Source organism: Bos indicus, chromosome X (genome assembly GCF_029378745.1).
Source record: "Bos indicus isolate NIAB-ARS_2022 breed Sahiwal x Tharparkar chromosome X, NIAB-ARS_B.indTharparkar_mat_pri_1.0, whole genome shotgun sequence".
Lineage (NCBI taxonomy): Eukaryota > Metazoa > Chordata > Mammalia > Artiodactyla > Bovidae > Bos > Bos indicus.
This window is the reverse complement of record NC_091789.1, coordinates 110562377-110578544: the sequence shown is the minus strand read 5'-3', so window position 1 is coordinate 110578544 and position 16168 is coordinate 110562377. Positions and strand designations below refer to the sequence as shown.

Genomic DNA, 16168 nt, shown 5'->3' with positions numbered 1-16168 from the left:
TACTCCAATACAAAATTAAAAGTTTCAATTTTGAAATAAATAAAAAAGTGGAACCTGAAGATGTGACTGAATTGCTGCAATCTCATGATAAAACTTGAACAGACGAGGAGTTGCTTTTCATGGATGAGCAAAGAAAGTGGTTTCTAGAGATGGAACCTATTCCTGGTGGATATGCTGTGAAGATTGTTGAGACGACAACAAAGGATTTAGAATGTGACATAAACTTAGTTGATAAAGCAGTACCAGGGTTTGAGAGCTTTGGTCCAATTTAGAAATAAGTTCTACTATTGGTAAAATACTATCAAACAGCATTGTATGCTACAGAGAAATCATTCATGAGAGGAGGAGTCAATCAATGTGACAAACTTCACTGTTGTCTTATTTTAAGAAATTGCCACAGCCACCCCTAATCTTTAGCTACCACCATCTTGATCAATCAGCAGTCATCAACATCTAGACAATATCCTCCACCAGAGGGTGAGATCTTAGCTCCTTAACCAGGGATAGAACCCATGCCCCCTGCAGTGGAAGTGTGGAGTCTTAACCACTCGACTGCCAGGGAATGTGACTGTTACACGCAATGGGAAGCCAAAAAATTCCTGTGACTTATTTATTGTGGTGGTCTGAAGCTGAACTCACAGTATCTGTGAAGTATGCTTATAACTGACATACAGACTGTATAAGTTTAAAGTGTACAGAGGACTTCCCAGGCAGTCCAGTGGTTAAGAATCTGCCTGCCAATGCAGGGGGTAGGGGTTGGATCTCTGATCCAGGAAGATTCCACATGCCATGGGGCAACAAAGCCCATGAAGTGCAATTGCTGAAGCCCATGCGCCCTAGAGCCCATGCCCTGCAATAAGAAAAGGCACCGCGATGAGAAGTCCATGCACCGCAACTAGAGAGTAGCCCCACGTTCCTGCAACTAGAGGAAAGCCCGTGTGCAGCAATGAAGACCCAGCGCAGCCTAAACAAATAAGTTAAAATAAATAAAATAATAAAAAATAAAGTGTACAGCGTAACGATTTGACATATATATTGTGATATGATGACCATAGTAAATTTAGTTAACATCCATCATCTCACATAGATGGAAAGGAAAGAAAAAAATCTTTCTTTTAATGAGAATTTTTAGATTTACTCTCTTAGCAACTTTCAAAGTATACAATATAGCAGGGTTAACTGTAGTCATCATTTTGTACATTACATCCTCAGTACTTACCTGTCTTACAACTGGAAGTTTGTACCTGCCGATCACCTTCATCCAATTTTCCCATACCCCACCCCATGAATCTGGTAAGCACAAATCTGATCTTCTCTGAGTTTGGATCTTATTGTTTCCTTTGTTTTGATTTTTTAGATTCCACATATAAGTGAAATCACACAGTATTTATCTTTCTCTGTCTGATTTATTTAACTTAGTATGGTTGCTGCTGCTGCTGCTGCTAAGTCGCTTCAGTCGTGTCCGACTCTGTGCGACCTCATAGACGGCAGCCCACCAGGCTCCCGCGTCCCTGGGATTCTCCAGGCAAGAACATTGGAGTGGGTTGCCATTTCCTTCTTCAATGCATGAGAGTGAAAAGTGAAAGTGAAGTCGCTGAGTCGTGTTCTACTCTTAGCGACCCCATGGACTGTAGCCCACCAGGCTCCTCCGTCCATGGGATTTTCCAGGCAAGAGTACTGGAGTGGGTGCCATTGCCTTCTCCAACTTAGTATGGTAGGTCCATCCATGTTGTCACAAATAGCGGGATTTCCTTCTTTTTATGCCCAAGTAATACTCCATTGTGTACACACACACACACACACATATATATATACCACATCTTCTTTATATATTCATCTGTTGATGGATACTTACGTTGTTTCCATGTCTTGGCTGTTGGAAATAATACTACTATGAACACTGAAGTACCTGTGTCTCTTTGATTTGTCAATTCTAAGACATGCTTTTTTTTTTTTTTAACAACATTTTAACATTCCATAAATCAGAAGTGTCTTACAAATGATAGTGAATTACAATCTGTTTGCCAAGCATCTGTCCTGATATATCTGTAATTGTGGAAACATGCAGGTATTTATCCATAATAATTCATATTGCCATCACTTTGGCTGGGTTATATGCACTGTTGATACTGTATCCGTTAAGTTCAGTTGCCATTTAAAACATTTTCAAAATATTATCCCACTATTGGCCATTAAAATGAAAAATTATTGTATTTGCAAAAGGTATAGAACAGCAAGGCATAAATTTGATATTAATGAAGGCTCAAATTCTTAAGTTAGGATCAAGAAGCACCAGCATCAAAACTTTCAAAACAGGTGCCTATGACTTGAGAAACCCCAGTGACAACAGTAGAATGCTAACTAACGCAGCATTACCAACTGTCTAGATGACAAAGAGGATGGGAAAGTTTGGGGGAAAATTTGCAATAGCAAGAACCAGGTTGTGAAAGTGATACAGCTCCCAAGAAAAGTATTTCCCCAATTTCCTCTTCATATGTGATCATGGGGAATAATGGACAAAGAAGAAACTCCCAGAGCATAAGGCCAGACTCCCTAGAGGATAACAAACATGGAAATTCTCCCCATCAGTAGAATCAGGGCAATCATGCTAGTCAAGGAATTTAATGTACTGTTAGGGGTGGAAGTCTTTGCATTACCTGCTAAGTGGACATAACAATCACTATGGATCAATGACTATTTTGGTTGGTTGTTTAGTTGCTAAGTTGTGTCCGACTCTTGCAACCCCATGGACTGTAGCCCACCAGGCTCCTCTGTCCATGGGATTCTCCAGGCAACAATACTGGAGTGGGTTGCCATTTCCTTCTCCAGGGGATCTTCCTGACCCAGGAATTGAACCAGGGTCTCCTGCATTGCAGGCAGATTCTTTACCAACTGAGCTATGAGGGAAGCCTTATTTTCTAAATAAGAGTTTCATTATAGTTACATTCTTCCCATACCACCATCAGTTATTGGGTAGGGAGGGAGCAAATAACTATTCTTTTTTGTTTATATTTATACAGACCATTGGGAGCTATAGTCATTAAATTCCATTTTCCCTTTCTCCAAAACAATAGAGCCATAGTTATGATGTGGCTGCCTGGCATGGGACTGCATTTCCCAGTCTTCCTTGCAGCAAAAGGAAGCCATGGTGATATGAGAAAGATTTCACCAATGGAATGTGAGTAGTAATAGAACTTCAGCTTCCCTTACCTAAAAGAAATTCTCTGACTCTGGAATTCTTCTCTTTCTCTCTGCTAGCTGTAATAGTAACTAGTGACCTTAGAAGCCATGGGTTGAAGATGCCAAAGTACACTACCAGCTTGAAACTTGGAACCACTATATAAAAAAGAAATAAACTTAATTCTTTAAATTAAGTTCCTAAATGCTGGCAATCTTTTTTTTTTTTTTTTTTTACAGCACATAGCCTTTAACCATAACTAACACACATAATTTACAACTGTTTAAACCCACAATGAAGATTAAAATTATTAGATAACTTCCAAATGTGTGAAAGAGTAAGTGGTTTTGTTTGGCTTGGGGTTTTTTCATTTGTTTGTTTTTAGTTTAAGGGATTCCTAGCAAAAGGTTTTGGAGAAGGAAATGGCAACCCACTCCAGCGTTCTTGCCTGGAGAATCCCAGGGACGGGGGAGCCTGGTGGGCTGCCGTCTACGGGGTCGCACAGAGTCAGACATGACTGAAGTGACTTAGCAGCAGCAGCAGAAGGTTTAAAGACTCCTGGGACTGGTCACACTTGGTGGTCTGTTTCTTTACTTTCTAGTCTAACTCACCAACCTATGGTAGTCTTGATTCCTCTACCTCCAGAAAGAGGGGATGAAGGTTCCAAAAAGGCAGGTATATTAATCACTTGTTCTACTCTCTACAACCTCTAGATATATCAAATGTCTTCCCCACCCACAGTTTCTTCTAAGGGAAACTCCCCTAGCTTCACCTCCTATTGTGAAACTTGCCCCAAACTGTATTCCATGTGACTCGGTGCACCCCATTTCCCCACCCCGTCGTGGTCATAACTGACTAAGCCAGAGTGGGCACCTGACCAATGAGCCAATCCATAGACAGCCCAGGAACCACTGATGGAGCCTGGTCCCAAACACCAAATTGGTTCTAATGTACTAGTTATTTTTAGAAAATATGAAAAAAAAAAAAAAAGGCAAAGGAAACAGAAGATGAGCACATGTCTAGAGAGAGGCCATGAATTAGTTCTGGGACCATTCAGGGAAGAAAATAACTCAAGTTACAAAGAAGCAGGAGCTGTGCATCGGCAGAAGCAAAGGGGTGCAGAATAGAACTAAGCTCTATAGAAGAGAGGAAACAAGTAAAGCAGAGAGGGTATTTCTGTTTCACGTATGGTGTGCCAGTTGTCCTAGATATCTGCTCTCAACTACACACACATGGGACTTCTGGATAAAATCAAACAAATATCCTTTAGAATGCATAGCTGAGATAAGATAATTAAATCTGGAAAGGGAAGAAGGAACAAAGTGAAAGCTAAAACCAAAGTGGTAAGCTCGCACTGATGGAGAATTTATTGCTCTCAACAAATAAGAAGCATGGCAGGGATAAGAGATAAAGAGCTCTCTCGGTGAAAGGATGGACCATCATTCTACCCACCAACAAAGGGACATCATGAGGACACTTGTCAATCTAAGGCTGACAATTGTCAGCACTCCCAAGTGAGACTTACATCAGCAGGGGAACAGAGATTCAATGTCTCCAATGTGGCTTCCCAGACACGTGGTACACCTTAGGTACGCCAATTGCATTTGAATAACCGAGTCTAGTTCTCATTTTGGGGAAGCCAGTCTGAGGGCAGTTGTCCAATCTGTTCCATTTGTCCACACCACCAGCTGAATGATATTTGTACCCCGCCCCTACCATGGAATGAGTCATGCCTAAGAAGACAAAGTTGGGGAAAGCTATCTGAGGTGCTGACAGGTGTTTTGTGGGAGGTTTTAGCAGCTTGGGCCCGCTCTGCTGTTTTTGATAGACTTATCAGTAAGATTAAGGGCAATGGTGATCAAACTGTGGCCAGAGCTGACTAGCAGAGAACAGTAAACCCAGCAGTAAACCCAGTTAAAATATAAGTGTTAGTCACTTGTCCAACTCTTTGCAACCCCACGGACTGTAGCCTGCCTGGCTCCTCTATCCACAGAATTCTCCAGGCAAGCATACTGGATTGGGTTGCCATTTCCTACTCCAGGGGATCTTGCCAACCCAGGGATCAAACCCAGGTCTCCTACATTGCAGGCAGATTCTTTACCATCTACGCCACCAGGGCTGGGGCCAAATTATAAAGTGTGAAGCAAAAACAGTTAAGGAGAGCCCCACTGGGGACATTTTCCTTTGTGAGGAAGGCTCCAGAGACGGTTCTAAAAGACAAAAGGTAATTCGTGTCCTTCCCTCCTCTGTTCATCTTGGCATCTGAGGCACTCCCTCCCCAAGTGCTGGTGTTGTTCTCCACAAAATTGACGTGGCTCATTTCAGCAGCCATAACTTCACCTCTTTCCGATCATCTATCACTCATAACCAAACCTATGGTCCACAAAGATCAGGTGCAAGAGGGAAAAGGGTTTTAAAAAGTAAAACTTAGACCTAGATTTCCCTGGTGGTCCAGTGGTTGTGAATCCACCTGCTGAGGCAGGGAACACGGCTTAGACCCCTGGTCCGGGAAGATTCCAGATGCTGCAGGACAACTAAGTCCGTGAGTCACAGCTACTGAGCCCACATGCTGCAACCACTGAAGCCTGCACACCCTTGAGCCCATACTCTGCAACAAGAGAAGCCACCACAATGAGAAGCCCTCACACCACAGCTAGAGATTAGCCCCCAGTTGCCACAACTAGAGAAAGCCTGTGCGCAGCTACAAAGACCCAGCACAGCCATACATAAATAAATAATTTTTAAAAAACATTAAAAAAACTTAGACCTATTATGTCCCCCTACTTTGGCCCATGTGGATCACTGTAGGAAGGCTCAGTGAACAGTATACTCAGTCACGTGGTCATTATCTTTATGATCTAGACCATGGCAGTGCAACAGAGAATCCAGATAGCTGAACCAAAATTGTTTCAGTCCTCTTGGCCCTTAATAGACTTAGCTGCCGCCCAAGGAGTGTATCAACTAGGCTGGCTTGGGGTTGCCACTAGGGAAAAAAAGAAGCACCATGCCTAGAGATGATCAGGATGGAGTTCTAACTTTTCAAAAGTTGACCTTGGGTACCTAAGAAGTGGGGCTTCCCAGGTGACATAGTGGTAAAGAACCTGCCTGCCAATGCAGATGTTAAGAGACACGGGTTCCATCCCTGGGTCGGGAAGATCCCCTGGAGGAGGAAATGGCAACCCACTCCAGTATTGTTGCCTGGAGAATCCCAGGGACAGAGGAGCCTGGTGGGCTACAGTCCATGGGGTCACGAAGAGTCGGACACGACTGAGCGCACACACACCTAAGAAGCAACTGGATGATCCCCTTTTGGGGGCAAACTGCCCTCAGTGACCAAACTGCCTTACAAAGGTGTACAGACCAGGAAGAAGTGAGGGAAATAGAGTCAGAAACCTTTTAAAGTTGATTTTTAGGAGACTGGTTAAACCCTACCAGATGCCCGTGGGTGACAGAAGCATGGGGGGATAATGGAATACCTTGACAATCAGCCCATTGTATGTGGCTTTATCCACAAAAGGGGCATTATTGTCAGCCTGCAAATATCTGGGGAGCTGATCACATGACACAGGTTAGCTTCAAGGGCCACAGTGATTAGTTTGGACTCAGCTGATCAGATTGGAACTGCAGGACAGTAGCCTGAAAAAGTGTCAACATCAGTGAGTCCCCACTGATAGACCTGGGGTGGGGGGGTGTCAAAGATCCAATGTAAATCTTCTGGGACCAGATGGAGTCAGGGCCTCATGTAATGTAGCCTCTCTCATTGTGAGACAAATGGGTCAGCTTTTGACAAGCGTCATGAGACTGGCGGGAAGTAGCCACAGAAGTAGCCATAGAAGCAGATGTTTATTTTGTATGCAATCTGTGAGGGTGGATGTGTTGCCATGTCTGATCTAAACTGCAGTGGTGATCATATGGGCAGTGTGGCCTTGATTCGCAGCTTGATTTTCAGATGGTCTCATCTGGCCTTTCCATGGGCATTGACAAAAGTGACCTAGATGGTCTGATCAGAAGTCATGATTTGCTTCCACAGTATATGGCCACAAAGAGGAATGTCTTTGATCTATTGTTTTCCAAGTGGCAGACCAGGCAACTGGCCATTGGCAATAGCCAAGAAGTCAGTGAAAACAGAACAAGGTCCATCAAAGGGAATATTGGTCAGAGCTATGAGAATGGCCTTGAGTTCTGCCCCACTAAGTGGAGCCATCTTCATATTTGGTTCTGTATGGCTGGTGGTGACATTGAACAGCTGCAGCATCCCAGTAGACACCACTGAGTTTCAGTTCGAACCATCAGTGAACCAGGCCCAGGCATTCAGGGAACTTCTGTGAGTCAAGGGTCCCATTAGCTTTATTTCCAGCAACAGAGTGGAGGATAAATTATCTCCCAAAGGGATAGTTGTCACTATTTCATTTAATGTTGAGATCCTGTTTGGGCCAAGCAGGCTACTTTCTTGAATATACCATTTCCTTTCAACAAGTGAAGCTTATTGGACCCATCCCACCTTAATAGTCATGGAAGTCAAGTTGACCTAATGGCAATATCAGGTTGGAGAGTCACAAAGCCTCCATGGGTCAGGAGTTCAGTTTTGACAGGAGCCTAGGAGCAAATGAATAGCTATTAATACTTTTCTAAAGGGTTGTTTCTAGCAGCCATGTCAGGGAGGTGAGTAGTCCAAAACTCCAAGGAGAATTTCTGGGGGGAGGCTGCCTCCCTTTGCCAGAAACTTTAATCAGCAAAATCATCCATCATAATCATTAAATTTATAGGACCCTAAAGGTAGAATGCACACCATAGCTTGTAAGACAGCTTCAAACATGGTCTGTTGGCATAAGCCCCATTCAAAGGATGCTGACTAGCAGTTTAGCTGATATAAGAGGCCATATAGCATGCCTTTGTGAGCCACATACCATCTCCAGTACCCAAAGAGTCCCATGAGGTGCCGGGCTTCCTGTTTGGTTTGGAGGGCCAAAGAGGGAGCCATTTTTCCATGATCGCCACAGGGATTGAGTTTTACAAATCCACTCATTCAGTCTCAAGAAACTTTGGTGAGAAGGCCCCTGAATTTTTTCAGGTTTATCAGCCACTCCTCCTGGTTACCTCCATGGTATGATAGCTTAACTATCAAGGTCACTGAGCCTGAGGCTTTTGACTTGCCAACAAGGCATCATCCATATAGTAAAAGCTTTGGACATGGAAGGTAGAGGAACTTATGCTAAATCCTGACTCACCAACTGGTGGCAAATGGCAGGGGAGCTTAGAGATATATCCCTGGGGGGATACTATAAACATATATGGGAGCCTTGCTACTTGAATGCGAATTGACCTTGCTCCTCAAATGTCAGTAAGATGGCACAGAACATGTTTGTGACATCTAAGACTGCATACCACCTGTCATCAGCCTGTGTAATGGATTCAGTTGCAGTCCCTATGTCTGAAACAGCCTGGGCTTTGGGAGCAACAATTGAAATCAGTTGGTAATAATCTGCTATAAGCCTTTAGCTTTTGTTAGTCTTTTTTTTTTTTTTTTACTGGTCATTAAGGGCTGTCATTTTGAGATCTCTGATGTCTTTAAGTCTTTAATCAAGGCTGTGATTTCCCTTTCTCTTCCTGGGGGGTTTGTTAGCTTCTGGTGAATCATAAGAAGTAGATTGAAAAACTATTTACACCTCTGCTATAGACTATATTTCTGTGTTTTCCCAAAATTTATATGTTGAAATCTAACCCCCAAGGTAATAGTTTTAGGAGGTAGGGCCTTTGGAAGGTGATTAGGTCATGAGGGTGGTGCCCTCATGAATGAAATAAGTGCCCTTATAAAAGAGACCTCAGAGAGCTCCCTTGCCCCTTCTTCCAGGTGAGGACACAGCAAGAAGATGATCATCTATGAATCAGAAAGTGGGCCCTTACCAGACAATGAATCTGTTAGCACCTTGATCTTGGACTTGCCAGACTCATTTGTGTTGTTTATAAATCACCCAGTCTGTATTATTTTGTTATAGCATCCTGGACTGACCAAGACAACTCCCCACTAGTGTTTCTGTCTATGCTGCTCTTCCCAATGTCAAAAATCATCTTTGGCACTTATGGGATGAAGATACAACACACCAATTCCTACTATACATTCAGATGAGGAAGCAAAAATGACAGTACATTAAATTGGCCTAATGGACCCCATTGATTAGATTTCCTTCCCCACTGTCAACCATGCCTAAATACTATTAGCTAGATCTGAGGGCCTTTTCCTTCCTCAGATCCGGTAGGATAGTGACTGGGCATCTGTATCCAATAGAGCCATAATGGTTTGAATCCCTCACTTCTCCCAAATTCCCCTTTGATGGGTGCATAAGGTTTTCAATCCTGCTTGGGGTAAGTAAAATCTTGGCCCCAATTTTAAATCATTTTTTTCCTAAAAGTGGCCAAGTTTAGGGTAGTGGAGGGAGAGACTGGGGACATAGAGGGAGGGAGTGGGTCTATGCTATTAAAGAAAAAGGGCTTTGCAATTGAGCAGCATAGCAACAGCTCATGATGCAACCAAACAAACTTCACTGTTTTTAATCCACCCAACACTTTACATCAAGCAGCAAAGTTCTTTATGGCTGACACCATTGATTTCAACTTTGAGGACCCCTTCACACTAGTTACAACCAGTGTGGCTTCCTGGCTGAAGCTAATGGGTTTGTACCTGCTGGATTACAGGGGCTTGACTTGCACAACAGTGACCTTCTTTGAGGATTTCACCTTAATCCAGGGCTTTTGTTGCCCCATCACCAAGATAACATCTCTTACGTTCTTACCTGGTTTCAACATGAGGAGAATTTTCCAGGGCAGTAGGGTTGACTGTAAGAATCTACCTAGCTTTGATTCGGTCAATTTCTCATTCTCCAGTGAGTCATCTTCACCAGAATTTTAAACCCAATCTCAGGCAGTAAGACCCTAAAGACTAGTCAATGCCTCATCTGTGGATTCCCATGGTAGTTTTTCTATTTGGGGGAAGTCTTCCTGGGAGGCCCAAAGTTCCTTTATAGGAGCCAGAAACAACTGTAGAAACTTCTGAGACCTTTCCTAGTAGATCTAAGGCAGACGTGATAGACCTCTGCCAGGGGGCTGAATCAGAAGACAGAACAGCTGTTGCCTTCTTCCTTGAGAAGCATTACTAGCCTCACTCCCTCATCTCCCAAGTGAACCAGCCAAACTTCTAATACTTTGCCTGGTTTCTGTCCACAGTGTCCATGAATTCCTCCTTTCACACTTCTCTGCAACTGTTGTGTGAAAGAGGACAGAATCTTTTGCACACCTTGGACAAATCTTAGTGCTGTTATGTTGTGTATATATATACCATGGAAAAAAAAGTTTTAAATAAGACTGAATGAGAAAAACTAATCTAAGTAGAATTAAAGTGTATGTATCCTTCGGTAGAAGACAATTTCCCATAGGTCCCTCATGTTTATACACATCTTGCAAGTGAGGCAGTGACTGTTTGTTTAGTTTAATGTAGTCCCACTTCTTTATCTTTGCTCCTGTTCCTGTTTCTGCTGTCATATTTAAAAAATCATTGTGAAGACCCACATCAAGGAAATTTTCCCCTATGTATTATTCTGGGAGTTTTATAGTTTTGGGTCTTACAATTAAGTCTTCAATCTATTTTGATTTTATTTTATGATGTAAGATTAATTAATCATAATTAATGAATTATATTTTAATTATAATATAATTTTATTATATGATGTAAGATAGCAGTCCAGTTTCATTCTTCTGTATGGAGATATCCAGATTTCCCAACAGCATTTACTGAAGAGCCTATCCTTTCTCCATTATGTATTCTTGGTGCCCTTAGCAAAGATTAGTTGACCATGTATGTATGGGTTTATTTCTGGTTTCTCTATTTTGTCCCATTGGTCTATATGTCTGTTTCTATGCCAGTACTATACTGTTTTAATTTCTGTGCTTTGTAATATAGTTTGAAATCAGGAAGTGTTATGCCTCTGGCTTTGTTCTTCTTTATCAGAATTCCTTTAGCTATTTAAAGCCTTTTGTGGGACTTGCCTGGTGGTATGGTGGTTAGGGATCTGCCTGCCAATGCAGAGGACACAGGTTTGATCCCTGGTCCAGGAAGATTCCACATGTCATGGGGCAGCTAAACAGGTGCGCCACAACTCCTGAGCTCATGTGCTACAATTACTGAAGCCCGCACACCTAGAGCCTGTGCTCCACAAGAGAAGCCACCACAGTGAGAAGCCCACGCACCACAATGAAGAGTAGCCCCCGCTCTGTAACTAGAGAACAGCAAAGACCCAGCACAGCCAAACGTAATTAATTAATTTTAAAAATTAAAAAAAAAGTCTTTTGTGGTTCCATATGAGTTTTTAGGATTTTTTTTTATATTTCTGTGAACGCTAATGGGATTTTGACAGGGATTACTCTAAATTTGTAGATTGCTTTGGGAACCACAGACATTTAACAATATTAAGTCTTCCAGTTGAAATGGAGAATATGAGACCCCAAAATATGCTTCTTTGCACAAAAGAATTATTTTGACAGGTTATTTTCAAGAAACAGCAGACACAGGAGAAGTTCTAAAAAACAATTAGAAGCTATCTTTTTGAAAGGGACATTTAAATTTATAAAGGAAATTTCCATTTGTAAGTGTGTCTCCCTCTCTGTAACAGGAAAAGATTAACAGCTCTAAATCACAGGAAATGCTCATCAATGGAGAAGACATCTACCTAAAGCTGTAAACAAACTTACTCTCCTTTACTGTGCTTTTTCTGATATCCTCCCATAACAGGCTCCCTTGCCCTCCAACATTGTTCTTCTGCCTTTAACTGCAGATAATAATTAAGGTGATGTCTTGGGCCATTTCAGAGTTACTCATTTTTCCTGGGTATCTCCCAAGTAACAAGAGGTAAACATGTTATTAAACTTATGTTTTTCTCTTGTTAATGTCTTTAGTACTTCCCTGATAGTCCACTGGTTAAGAATCCTCCTGCCAAAGCAGAGGACACAGGTTCAATCCCTGGTCTGGGAAGATTCCACATGCCACAGACAACTAAAGCCCATGTGCCACAACTATTGAGCCAGTCTGGCAGTCAATACAGTGCATAGGGTCACAAGACGTGACTGAAGCGATTGAGCACACAAGAAAAAAACAAGCAGAAGTTTATTAGCATGTGTATCATGCACACACTGGGAGCACTCAAAGATAGTAACTCAAAGGGGAGGTTAGAACTTGGCTTATATAATATCAGAATAAAAGACCAATGCCTTTCTAGAGATACAAGACAAAGGAGAAGGAGTTTGAGTTTCTAGGGTGGCAAATTGTGGGAAGACAAATGCTTGGGGGAAACTAGTGGAAGATTAAGGACTACTTAGGTTTTGTATGTAGATTCCTTTGGCCTTGTCTCTGACTTGATGAGGGTCTATAGTTGTCTGCAGTTATTAACTTTTCTCATTCTTGGGGAGAAAAGAGAGGGGAGGGGGAAAGCCTCTTCAAATTTATAGCCTGCTTTTAGGCAAACAGAGACCTTTTCATGTATCTGCTTCTTCTCAATTGCTTTAAACTCAAATTGATCCTTATGGCACAGTGGCATTATTCTGGAGTGGCATATTCTGCTATCCTTCAGCACTTAGCATTTATAATTACCCTTCATATATTTTATTCCCCTGCACTTCATTCTGATGTCCTCAAGTGTATCTCCAGTACCTAGCCTGAAATACAGTGGATGCTGACTTGAACTACCTTAAAATTATTGCACTTCACCTTCGTTTGACAAATGCCAGAAAATGAGTGTCCAAAAAAAACTATTCTCTGCCAACAGGTTCTAGAGGCCAAGGTCCCCAAAACAGTCCTTTATTCATACATTTTTCATTTTGTATTGTATTTGTGTGCTTGAGAATTCATTAATCTCTTGACAAACTGATTTACATTATAGCAAGTTGTATCCCCACTCTGAGATTATTTGCATTTAAAAGCAAAGGCTGAAAAGGAGAATTCCTATTGCCAGGGAGGAATTCCAAGTATCTGTTGCTGGCCAATGAGGTGAATTTTTCTGAAGGGGCCAGAAACTGTTGGGGAAGGGTGGGTGGGGGGACTACCAAATCATGCCACAGAAGGAAGTGATTTTATTTTGATTGTAACCAGCAACAAGGGGTATCCTGAAGACTTGAACAGAGTCCTAAGGAGATCTGAATTTGGAAAGAGAAGGCAAGTGACTGTACTAGCACTTAAAGAGTTAAAGAGAAATTATGCTTCTGCCAGCAGTTCCTGGGACTCTGTCCAAACAGCATGCTGTCAGCAGCATCAGCCGGCAGGAACGCATAATCTTCCACCCTTTGGTTTCGGTGGGTAATATTAGCTTAAAAAACACTCCAGATTTTTCGTGTTCATGTGGTATAACTCACTTTAGACATGTCCCTTTCTCCAACAGTCACCTCCTACACTTCAGGAAATTTCTTTCTTTCTCTCCTTCTCCCTTTTCCCCCTCCCCCTCTCCTCTGTGTCCTCCCTCCCACTCTGTCTTTCTCTCCTTCTCTCTCTCTTTTTTTCAATACAGCATCTAATTCAGGAAACCAACCAGCATCTCCCAGGAGAGAAAGGCAGCTTTTCAGACTGGAGAGTCGCTTTTCTTTCATTTACCATCATTCTTTGAGTTAAAGGAATACAATGGCCTCGGGTTTTAACATTTCTGGAATCAAACATACTACCTAATTCTTTCCTCCCCCCTTAAAAGGTCTTATTAAATTGATGGTCAACCAATGACACGGCATCTTAGGGTGGAGGAAAGACAAGCCACAAAAACGCCCTCGCTGTCATTACTTTTATCCCGGTAGGAAGTGTGTTCCTTAGCTGAGGAGCAACCCCTCCCCCCATCTCTGCCGAAGAACAAAGCAAAAAGACATCTCATGCACCATACTGTGGTGTTATTTCAAATCAACAAGATTAATTATATACAAAACTCCATGATGTATATAGAGCTGAATAATTCAGTTCAACTAAAGCATATTGAGGCTTAAATGGAACTACTAAGGTTACAAAGAATAATGGCCTCAACTTTAAGTAGCTTAGTGTGGTCAGGGAGACAGTCTGCAGATAATTATATAACAGTATGGTAAGCACTGTAATAGGAGTTCAGAAGAAGAAACAGTAAAAATTTTGTGGTGAATGGAACTTTAAGTTCTTTTCAGAGAACTGCAGTAGCTTTCAAGCCCATTGTCTCATCCTACAGTAAATAACACATTTTTTAAACTTACTTATTTTTTAAGTGAAGGATAATTGTTTTACAGAATTTTGTTGTTTTCTGTCAAACTTCAACATAGTAACACATTTTTATTGAAGTTTTTATTGAGGTAATTGTGGATCCTCATGCAATTGTAAGAAATCATACAAAGAGATTCTGTGTATCCTTTGCCCAATTTCCACCAACAGCAATATTTTGGAAAACTGTATAATAATATCATGACTAGGATATTGATATAATCCACTGATATTATTCCAATTTCCCCAGTTTCACTTTACTTGAGTGTGTGTAAGTTCTATACAATATGATCACCTGTGTAGGCTCATCTATCCACCACCACAGTCAAGATACTGAAGAGTCCCAACAAGGATCCCTCCTCTGATTGCCCTTTTATAACCACACCCACCTCTCTCCCACTCCTGTCCCTGACTCCCTGAATCATTCGTTTGTTCTACATTTCTAAAATTTTGTCACTTCAAAAATGTTCTATAAATGCAATCACACAGTATGTAACCTTTTGATACTGGCTTTTTATATTCAGCATAATTCTCTGGAGATTCAGCATGGTATGGAATACTACACGGTATGGAATTTCATAGTATGGAATATCACAGTCTGTTTACCATTCATCAGTTTAAGAACAGCTGGACTGATTCTAGTTTTAGGCTATTACAAATAAAGCTGTTATGAACATTCACATACAGGTTTTTGTATGGACACAAGTTTTCACTTCTCTGAGATAATGCTCAGGAGTGTAATTGCTGAGTTTTATGGTATTTGCATATTTAATTTTTTGAGAAACTGATAAACTGTTTTCCAGAGTGCCTATACAATTTTACACTCCTGGGGCTTCCCTGGTGGCTCAGTGGTAAACAATCTGCCTGCCAATGCAGGAGACATGGGTTTGATCCCTAATCCAGGAAGATCCCATATGCCATGGGGCACCTAAGTCCATGCACCACAACTTTCGAGCCCGTGCTCTAGAGCTTGAGAGCCCCAGCTGCTGAGCCCGGACCAGGGGCATGAAACACAATTATCTGATGGGGATTCCAAAGTGTGATGAGAATTAAAACCCTCAACCTACTGCACCTTAGAATGGCCATTTTCACTACCGAGTGAAAAGATCTTGCCTGAGAATGAAGCATAAAGAGAGGACATGGGCATTAAGAGAAGGAGAGAAAGTCATTTTTCTGATGACATCATCTGAGGACCTGCACCCAGTCATGCCTGAATGAAGTCAGTACACCTGCATTTGCTCTTATGAGTCAATATACTGACTTTTTACAGAAACCAAGCTGAGTGAGGCTTCTGCCACTTGCCATCAAAAAGCATTGGTTAATAAAATAAAGACCAGGGACTTCCCTGGCAGTCCAGTGGTTAAGACTTCACCTTTCAGTACAGTGGGTGCGGGTTCGATTCCTGATCAGGAAGCTAAGATCCCGTATGTCTTGTGGCCAAAAAACCAAAACATAAAACAGAAGCAATATTGTAACAAATTCAATAAAGTCTTTAAAAACGGTCCACATCAAAAAAGATCTTTAAAAAAATAAAGACCAAAAACCTAGAGAACAATAAAAACCAACTCATACGCAGTGTTACCCTGGATGGTACTGATCACAAAGACAATAGAAGTCCAAAGGCACAGGAGCTGGGAAGAAGTTAATGGAGGCAATTGGAGTTGGACTGGGGGTGATCCCTGTTGTGATAATAATGAAGTATCTGGGACTGTGGCTGGCACCTTATAGTAGTATGGTGCGGT

The 16168-nt window shown here is 41.8% G+C and overlaps 1 pseudogene; it reads right to left on the bottom strand.

Moving 5' to 3' along the window:
• Positions 1–16168, bottom strand: part of LOC139181559 (small ribosomal subunit protein eS1-like) — a 251412-nt pseudogene that overhangs the window by 99172 nt on the left and 136072 nt on the right.